Consider the following 10,635-nt stretch of genomic DNA (forward strand, 5'->3'; position numbering starts at 1 on the left):
GAAGCTTTTCCCTGCAGGAAAGCAGATGCCAGGACTGTTGTGAAACTTCTGCTTAAAGATTTTGTACCACGTTTTGGCATCCCTGTGAGTATCAACAGTGATTGTGGAACTCATTTTACTGGACAGATTGTAAAGGAGTTATGTGCAGCTTTGCAGATCCAGCACAACCTTCACTGCCCTCATCACCCACAGTCTGCTGGGACAGTGGAACGCCAGAAACCGGATTTTAAAAAATAAACTGGCCAAGATTTGTGCTGAGACAAACTCAAAGTGTCCAGATGCCCTTCCTTTGGCACTGATGAGTATGAGAGCCATTCCCAATCGAAAGACTGGACTCAGCCCTCATGAAATTTTAACAGGACGCCCAATGCAACTACTAGCTGCACCCCCACTAACCCTAGCTCAGATGGACATTCATTTGATGGATAACATAATGCTTAAGTATTGTCAGGCACTAATGAAATGTGTTAAGTCTTTTTATACACAGGTGAAGGAAGCACTACCGAAGGATCCTGTGCAACCTTGCCACTCGTTGGAACCAGGAGACTGGGTCTACATAAAGATCCATCAACGAAAGACTGCCTTGGCTCCACACTGGAAAGGCCCTTTCCAAGTCCTGTTAACCACCAACACTGCTGTGAAGTGTCAAGGACTACCTGCCTGGACCCATGCATCTCACTGAAAAAAAGACCCCTCCACCTCGGGAGGACACTTCTACTGATGATCAGCGTACTCTTTCTTCTAGTTCTACTGTGCCTTCTGGACAGCGGAGAAAGAGGACAAGGTGAAGTACTAGCAACCTCTCCCTTGTCCACTGACAGACCTACTGTGCCTTTGGATTTTTCTAAAGGAATTCCAACATTACAGGGTGACGTACTGGTAACCTCTCCCCTTTATCATGCTGAACCACAACTGTTTTGGGAAAGAAGAAGAAACACTCACTCCACTGACATTGCCAAAGTCCAGGAATTACTGACCAAAAAGGACATTAAGAACTGACCCTGGTGAAGAAACGAAGAATTAAACACTGGCAGGAAGAAATTTGTGGGATCCCTGATTGGAAATGTGGCATTGATTGGATTTTGGGGTTTATTCTACAGGCTGCGCCCTGTGTTTTGGATAAATCCTTCAGCATGTATTGCCCTCCCTAATTGGATTTTAAATGACATTACCCTTATCTAGTTTTCAGATCACTTTTACATACCCAGATTGCTCACAAGGGGCTGCCATTAGATTAGCACAACAGAGAGCCTGGGTTATTTCCTCTGGAAAAAGGGAGAGTTAACCAGATCCCTGTGGGCTAGGGCCACTAGTGCAGCAGCCATTTGGAATATACTTAAAAGCTAAGAACATGATAAGAAATTGGGCCAACTAGAAAAGGCCACTAGCCTTATTTTTAAAGCTCAGCTATCTTAAGTATAGGCTGGAATTGGTGAGTTACATGTCATTTCCACCATTAGTTCTATGACCCAGAAGTTACTGACAGAGATGGTATTAAATATCACTGAGGTTGGGAAGGCATTGCAGTGGGATCTAGTATGTTTAGAAATTCAGGATTTCCTGAATGACAAGCTGATGGCCATTCCGAGTGATCTTGAGCGCCAGACTTGACCCACTGCCCTTACAGACGCATCAGGAGAACCATCTGATCTGTGGTCAGGGAGACATACTTGGACACTTTCTGGGTGGAAGTGTGAACATTTACAGTGCTCCTTTCAAGCATTTGGACCGGTTAGGGGTGTGTGGGCTCCCACATACCGAATCCTGACGGGTCCATGGGGAGGATGAATGTGGGACTGAATTATTTACCGAGACATCTGGGAAATTAGACTACCTGATATACCTAACTGATTTATAGTCAGTGCCCCTAAAATAACACCTGACATTTTGGATAGAAATAGGAAGTCAATGGACATTTTGGTTGTTAGAACCCCTTCAGTGTATCTATAAACTGAAGCCAGGGGAAGTTGTCACTGTTCATAATAACGTTTGCTGGAAGGGTAAAGGACAAGGAACTACCCTGACAGGACACCCACTTTTTCAAGCTAAGGATAGCTGTGTGTACGTTACAGCCACCACATTGCAAGATATACATATTAATCTTACCACTGCTGCAGGCAATCATATCATTTACTGGCCTGCAGATAGAATGTTACAAGTAGCTTTTAGATTTCAGGTATATTTTAATTGGACTAGAGTAGTGCCTGATCGGTTTCAAAATTTGCTTTCATTGTTACCAGAGGTTCAAAAAAAATCTCTGAATTGCAAGGCAAATTCACATGATTCAGAATATATATATATATATATATATATATATAGTGGGCTGATAAAGTTTGCGGACGACACCAAGTTGGGAGGTATTGCCAATTCGGAAAAGGATCGGGATATCCTCCAGGGAGATTTGGATGACCTTGTAAACTGGAGTATTAGTAACAGGATGAAATTCAATAGTGAGAAGTGTAAGGTTATGCATTTAGGGATGACTAACAAGAATTTTAGTTATAAGCTAGGGACGCACCAGTTGCAAGTAACGGAGGAGGAGAAGTACCTAGGAGTCCTGGTTGATCGTAGGATGACTATGAGAAGGCAATGTGATGTGGCCGTTAAAAAAGCTAATGCGGTCTTGGGATGCATTAGGCGAGGTATTTCTAGTAGGGATAAGGAGGTGCTAGTCCCGTTATATAAGGCGTTGGTGAGACCTCATCTGGAGTATTGTGTGCAGTTTTGGTCTCCCATGTTTAAGAAGGATGAATTCAAACTGGAACAGGTACAAAGAAGGGCCACTAGAATGATCCGAGGAATGGAAGGCCTGTCGTATGAAAGGAGACTTGAGGAGCTCGGTTTGTTTTCCCTAACCAAAAGAAGGATAAGAGGAGATATGATTGCACTCTTTAAATATATCAGAGGGATAAATACCAGGGAAGGAGAGGAATTATTTCAGCTCAGTGCTAATGTGGACACGAGGACAAACGGATATAAATTGTCGGTCAGGAAATTTAGGCTTGAAATTAGACGAAGGTTTCTAACTATCAGGGGAGTGCAATACTGGAACAGCCTACCGAGGGAAACAGTGGGGGCGAAGGACCTCCATGACTTTAAGATTAAGCTAGATAAGTTTATGGAGGAGATGGTATGATAGGATACCGGGCTTAGTCAATAGGTTAATTAAGTGCCACACTGGTAAATAGTACAATGGGTCAATGATATGATATTCTTAACCTTTTTCCAGAGGGTCTGGCTGGAGAGTCTTGCCCGCATGCTCGGGGTTCAGCTGACCGCCATATTTGGGGTCGGGAAGGAATTTTCCTCCAGGGTAGATTGGCTGTGGCCCTGGAGGTTTTTTGCCTTCCTCCGAAGCATGGGGCAGGGGTCGCTTGCTAAAGGACTGGGGGGATCAGCTTATGTGGCCTGCATCTTGCAGGAGGTCAGACTAGATGATCATAATGGTCCCTTCTGATCTTGATTTCTATGATTCTATGATATATCAAGCTGAAAAGAATGCCTTTCATACAGCTTATAGAGTGTCTACATTATGTACTAAGTATGATGTATTGTGCTTTGTGACAAAAACTGTATAACAACCCCATTATATTATATGGGAATGTTATTGTTTGTAGTGTTGTTAGTTAGCTTAAGATTATATTGTTGGTGTTGTTGTAAAAGACGTAATAATAGTAATACCATTCATGTTCATGCTAATCATGCATTGTCATTACATCCAATGAAAACCCTTAAGGTTGAAATGTCTGCTGTAGAATCTGAAATCCATGGTTTAATGCAAATAGAGATTTGAAAATATCTCTTGTACTAGAAGTACAAAAGGGGGGAGTGTGGAAGCAGGGAAAGAATTAACGAGGATTTGAAGGGGATCTTAATGCATGTCAGTCAGTTAGCAAAAGTCAGGCCACACTGTAACCCTAATGACGTGAGACTTGCAGAAGCAAGGATGGTGTGAGACAAGAGGCAAAGAACTGTGTAAAAAGTTATTACAACCTTGCAACTTGTAACCAAATATGCCGACTGGTGTCTTCTAGGAGTGAGAAAAATAAGATAGCAGGATGGCTTATGTATAAACAAAATGCAGTTGTTGCTCATTATCATCTGTATTATTGCTAGTTATTGTCTGTAACAAAGGTATAAATGCTTTCTGTAATTGTTTACCAGTTGAGAGACCTGTCCAGGACTGGGGCGACCCTGTGTCCTAGGACACTCTCTCCCTCCATTGTAATTACTGGAGAAATAATAAAGTATTTGATTTTGCTGCACCCAAAGAAAAAGCGAGAACTGAGTTTTTCTCCAACACAGGGCACAGTCAGATTCTGGATGCTCATGTAAATATAACACCTAGTGCTCAGCTTTATCTGTTTCTTAGCTATTTTGGGAAATTGATTTTTTTTTTGGTCTGACATGTAGGATCCCTGCATTAGGTGATGGCTAATGGATAAGACCAGGTGTCATTTGGAAATCAAATGACACCTGAATTCCATAGAAGACCCCAAAAGGCCCTTGGGGAGTGGAGTGCAAGTGGAAGAAGACTTCCCTGCACAGCTTACCTCTCAATTCTTGTTTTCCTGTCTTGAGCGCAAAAGTTGGGAAACAGCTCAGGGTAGGTGTGACGAAGTGGGACTGGGGTACTACGTGCAGATCTTAAGTATCTAGCAAAGCAAAAGGCCAATGCATCCGAATGCCTAACACTCTGTCTCCCAGCAACTGATAGCCCGGGCCCCTCCTGCAAAGGTGCCAGGAGAAGGTGTTGGAGACAAAGGGGTCAGGTGACCTCCTGGCCAGGGAAAGAAGCTGAGCAGAGGGGAGGGGCTGGAGGAGGCTGGGCAGACTGGAGCTGGCTGGGGAAAGAAGGGAAGCTCAGACAGGGCTCTGATCCCCAATGGGGGCTATGGGGCTCCTGGGGCCCCAAGATGGACCTAACAGGGGGGATCCTGTTATCTGTGCCTGCAAGACCTGTGTTGGACTGTGTTCCTGTTGTCTAAATAAACCTTCTGCTTTACTGGCTGGCTGAGAGTCCTGGTGAATCGCAGGGAGCCCGGGAGTGCAGGGCCCTGACTCCCCCGCTCTCCGTGACAGTAGGGTATACCATAGCTGTGCAGTGGTTAGACATGAAACGACAAGGAACTGGACTGGTATGGAGTGAAACTGTATCTAATGTATGCCTGATGACTATATGTTTGAGATAGTTATGTGGGAAGGAGCAGAAAAGAGCATTGGGGCTGTGGTATAGCGCTTCATACACTTTCTTTGACCTGTTTTGCTGTAAGAGTTAACAGTGGGAGATTGTTAGTCACAGGTCAGTGGGTGGGTTTATGCAAATTAGGAGTGTATAGGGAAACCAGCTAGAGGAAAGGAGGCTGAAAGACTTCTCTGTCTTTGAACAGAATTGTGTGTTTAGTGTTCTTGCTTTGAAGTCTTCTATTAGAGTCATTTTGGGGAAGTGATACTGGGCTAGATGGACATTCATACTGACCCAGCATGGTTGTTCTTGTGTTCTTCCCCTATAACCACTTAGTTTTCTTTAGAGCCTTTGGTGAGCGACTTACCCTATCAGCTTGAGCTCTAGGGGAATGGAATAAACATTCTTGGAAAGAAGAAACTGTTGTTCCTATACTGCTTGGACTTCAGGCAGATGACACAATTTCTAAGCATAAGCAAGGGATCCTGGCTGTTTGGCTAGGATTAGCCCTAAGGGACATACAGAGCTTATATGTTATAGCAGCATCTACTACTTTTTGTAACTCCTTTGTCTGTATGTTTACCTGCTTGAGCCTGGTAAATAAGTTTCTTATATCTTTTCCTAGTTAGTAAAAATTTAGCTAGTTTATTATAGAATTGTCCAAAAATGTCTTCAGTTTGAGATCTGAGGTGCAAAGGATCTGGCTGAGTGACCAGAATATTCGTATGGTTTTTGGTGCAAGAGATCATCTGTCACAAAGGCAAGCTCACCTGGGTGGCAAGATAGCTTCAGGGTGCACAAGTGGGCTGTCTGGGATTCCATGTTAAGGCTGTTCTAGTGCCTGAGTTCACAGTTGATACTTGGTTGGTGAAATCAATGTCTAGAACAGATAACCAGGTGTAGCACGAGAACTAGTGCTTTGAAGTCTTGATCTTACAAACCAAGGTACATGGAACGTAAGCTGTGTGGTGAGAAGTCTATGTAACTCATGCAGTTGTTGATATACATGTGACCTCAAATATTACCAATCTGCCCCTCCCCCCAAGAAAAACAACAAAAGCCAACAAACCATCTCCCCAACAGACCCTCAGTCTTGAAGGCATTCATCCCTCATATTGTTGAAAAGACTCAGAGCAAAAAGAAGAATCCAAACTTTTTAAACAATCCTCCAGCAAGACAAAGAAACTCACATCTATAAACTCAGAAAACACTCCCAAGAAATTTGAACAATATGTTGTCACAAAGAAATCAAAGTTCTAAAGAGTCCAGATTTTTCAACTACTTTAAAAAAAACTTACCAAATCAACATCTTCAGAGTGAAATTCTTTCTGCTTTTCTAACCTGAAGATTTTCCTCAAAAGAAGATGCACTGTTCCTGGAACCATTACAATATCAGATCAATGCATGAGGTGGACAGAACAAACTCCTATTTCATCCCCCTGTTTCAAAAATCAATTTAATATACAGTTCTCAAATAAAGAACAGATCAGATAGCAAACTGATAAAAACAGACACTACACTTTGATCTTAGATCCAAGGAACCAAGAAGCAATACTGAGACTCTAGGATGCTACACAGACCATCTGCCCCCACTGCTTTCTACCTCGCCACGATGAGCTCCCAGAAACTCACCAAACACCATTCACAAAACTTTGATAACTAGGTAATGCTAAGTGAGCACCACTTCCCCAAAATGACTCCAGTAGAAGACTTCAAAGCAAGAACCCTGTCATAAATATAAAGGGAAGGGTAACCACCTTTCTGTAGACAGTACTATAAAATCCCTCCTGGCCAGAGGCACAAAATCCTTTTACCTGTAAAGGGTTAAGAAGCTCAGGTAACCTAGCTGGCACCTGACCAAAAGGACCAATAAGGGGACAAGATATTTTCAAATCTGGGGAGGGGGAAAAGGCTTTGTTTTGTCTGTTCTGTGGGCTTGACAGAGACAGATCAAGAAGGCAAGCAATACGAGCAAGCCAGCACTGCCCACAGCTCTGTTGGTGCGTGAAAGCTCATCGTCCCTCCATCTCCCACATGCTGTAGATCAGCCCCACTCGATGAAAAGAGACAGAGCTAATGGGTTGCATGGCCAGTCAGCTCACCACCACCACTGTTGCCTCCAGTAGCTAGTATGATTCTCTTTCCTCCTGCTAGATGATGCAGGTCCTCGAGACCAAGCCTGTGGGGATCAATGCTCACTTCTCATGCCTATGGCCGGAGGCAGTACAAAGAAAGACAGAAGGTGTGTTCGCTAACACAGTAGACAAGATGGAGTGAGAAAGGGGCATAGGAGAAATTAAAGTAACTCAGCACCTGGAGTCACCCTCCTGGATCATAGAATATCAGGGTTGGAAGGGATCTCAGGAGGCCATCTAGTCCAACCCCCTGCTCAAAACAGGACCAATCCCCAGATTCTTCTGCTTGACTTGGACACAACACTCCCACCAAGAGAGATGAGCAGCCCCCAAACCAGACACTTATCTCACAGACAGTGACAGCTGCTCTGCTCCCAGCTGGACAGGTCTTGCCTGGCATCAACAGAGCTTGCGCTATCACTTGCTTTCCATCTCACCACTAGGACAGACTCTGTCCCCCCACCACCACACACACACACACACACACACACTTCTTTTCCTTTGGTGCCAAACACAATGCAAGAAGGAAAGACAAAAGTTATCATCACAATCTGCTGTGATTGTTAGGCGCTCCTTCTTGCATCTCCCACACCCCAGGGCTCTACTCTGAACCCCCTTCCCATGATGTTGTCAGAGCTACAATTAGAAAGCATCCCACTGCACCTGCACCCGCACCCAAAATAGTCCATCTGCACAGGAAACTCTTATCTCTTCCACTTGGTCTTAACCCCACAGAGCCTGGGCCCAGCTAGGATGCACCTTATTTTCCTGCGGCTCTTGTCCTCTTCTTCCCATCCCTCTTGGACTCCATCTGTGAGAGGACAGAGAAGTGTTACAGACACCCTCCTGCAGCGCTCTCTGGGCCCTGGGCTCACACCTTGTTGTCTCCCCCATCCTTGGCATTGTCCAGCATGTTGCCCTTCACAGAAGTCACCTGGTGTCATCTTAGACTCCATCTTCCTATTGCTCTTCTTTCTCAGAGCTCCTGCTCTTCTTTTCAGATCGATCTTTCCTCAGCTCTGCAGGCAGAGGGGAAGGGGCATCATGGAAACACACACGCCCCATTCCAGACACCACATAGCATTCACAGGGCTACCAAACCATGTCACCTTTGGCCAAAAACTATATCCCAACCCAAGGGAGCAAAAAGCCTTTGTGAGCCCAGCACACACAAGACAGGAAAAGAATAACACCCACACCCACACCAAACCCAGTCAAATTGGGAGCTTGTCCCCCATTTCTGGCCATGGGGCTCATGAATGGAGAAGTTTAGTAGGCAGTGAAGGCCCCTGAAGGACTAGCTCAGTGTGTGAATGAGTGACTGGGATATATGTGGGGGGATGGACTGTGGGGTTGGGGTGTCCAGGAGGACCAAGGGAAGGGAATAGGGGGATTAGGGGTAGAGGAGGGTGGGGTTACCAAGGTGCACTGTAGGAATGGGGGATTTAGAAACCCCAGAGGGGATGGTTAGGGGTGGGTTGGAGGGCCCCACGGTGACTAAAAAGGGGAACCCAGAAGGTTAGGGGGTAGCAGAGATTGGAGATGAGGAACCTCAGATACTGGGGTTGGACTGGGGGAGTGGGGTGATGGAGAAATGGATTGCAGTCAATTGGGGGTGAGGTGCTGAGGACAGGGTGGGATGAAGGATGTCAGGGGCGGGGTACTGAGGATGGGGTGGGAGGAGGATGGTGGGGGAAGGGTGCTGAGAACAGGGTGGGCAGAGGATGTTGGGGGAGCGGTGCTGAGGAAGGAGTGGGAGGAGAATATTGGGGGAGGCAGCATGTTGGGAAGGCAAAGGGAAAGACCACGTATAGAGGACAGGGTGGGGAAGGGGAGCACTGGGGAGGCCAGGGGCCAAGGGAGGATGAGGAAAAGGCTTGGGGTGAACTAGGGGGCATTTGGGGATCAGGGGCTGAGAGATCCCCATGGATGGAGGAGGGTTACAGTGGACAGGTGGACACTGGGGGGAGCAGGGATGGGGCTGAAGGGGATGTCAGGGCCCTACAAAGGAAGTGGGGGGGCTGAGGGGGCCTCACAGGCACAGACTTGGAGGGAAGAGGGGCTGGACCGGACCAGGCTGTTCCTGGCATACAAAGGCACCACATGCCTAAGGATAGAAGAGGGACACACTCCTCCCAACTGTCCCTGATGCCTCTGACTTTCTCCTAATGGTGTCCTGAGCGTTGCACTCACTTCCAGTCTCCTCAACTTCCACTTTTGGTCGGGCCCTGCGAACTGGAAGTTCTGATGCTGAAAGTCTCCTCCTGCCCAAACAAAAAGTGTCCGGCCCCTCACTGGCCTGGGAGAAGCAGTCTTGGGATGCAGCCCAGCGCATGGTGCCGCTGGCCCTGAAGTGGCTGATGGGAGCTGCAGGCCAGGGCACACTACATCTCTCAGCAGGCACTGTGACTCCTGTTCCCCCTCCCCTCGCCGGCTGCAGCTGGTGTCTGAGCCCTGCAGTGGTAGGGGCTTGGGGTGCCCCAAGGTATAAGAGTTTCAGGGGTGGAGGCTCTCTGAGGCCCTGCCCCTGCCCCGCCCCTTCCCCGAGCCCCCACCCCCCACACACACTACATTCCCCTTCCCCTGGTGGCTCACTCTCCCCAACCCTCACTCACTGTCACTGGGGCAGGGGGTTGGGGTGCAGGGGGAAAGGCTCTAAATGGGGATGCGGGCTCTGGGGTGGGGCAGAAATGGGTTCAGGGTGTGGGAGGGGTCATGGGGCAGGGGGTTGATGTGTAGGACGGGGTGAGAGCTCCAGCTGGGGGTGCGAGCTTCGAGGTGGGGCCATGATGAGGGGTTTGGGGTGCTGGCTCCAGGAGGGAGTTGGGGTGCAGGAGGGGTTGTAGGGTGCTGGCTCTGGCAGGGGTTTGGGTGTGGGAGGGGTTGTGGGGTGCCAGCTCCAGGAGGGGGTTTGGGTGTGGGAGGGGTTTCAACCTGATGCAGAGGGTACAGTCGGAGGTTCGGGCTCCAGCCGTGCTGTGCTTAGCTCAGGCAGCTCCTGGTTGGTGACTCCGCAGGACTAAGGCAGGCTCCCTGCCTGCCCTTGTGCCACACTGCTCCCAGAAGTGGCCAGCATATCTGGTTCCTAGGCGCATGGGTGGCCAGGTGGCTCTGAGCAATTCCTGGCCAATGGGAGCTGTGGAGCCGGTACCTGTGGCAGAGGCAGCACGTGGAGCTTCCCTGATCGCCCCTGCACCTAAGGGCCACAGGGACATGGCTGCTTCCAGGAGCCCCACAGAGTTGGAGCAGAGAGGGAGCCTGCCTTAGCCCCACTGCGCTGCTAACCAGACTTTTAATGGCCCGGTCAGCAGTGCT

General features: G+C 47.7%; 1 non-coding gene across 1 annotated transcript; it reads right to left on the reverse strand.

The window, feature by feature from the left end:
- Positions 1 to 6,544: 6,544 nt before the first annotated feature.
- Positions 6,545 to 6,738, reverse strand: LOC123354990. The gene has a single exon (XR_006574993.1). It is a non-coding gene; the product is annotated as a U2 spliceosomal RNA (small nuclear RNA).
- Positions 6,739 to 10,635: the final 3,897 nt, after the last annotated feature.

This window comes from Mauremys mutica, chromosome 22, assembly GCF_020497125.1.
Source record: "Mauremys mutica isolate MM-2020 ecotype Southern chromosome 22, ASM2049712v1, whole genome shotgun sequence".
NCBI classification, from domain to species: Eukaryota; Metazoa; Chordata; order Testudines; family Geoemydidae; genus Mauremys; species Mauremys mutica.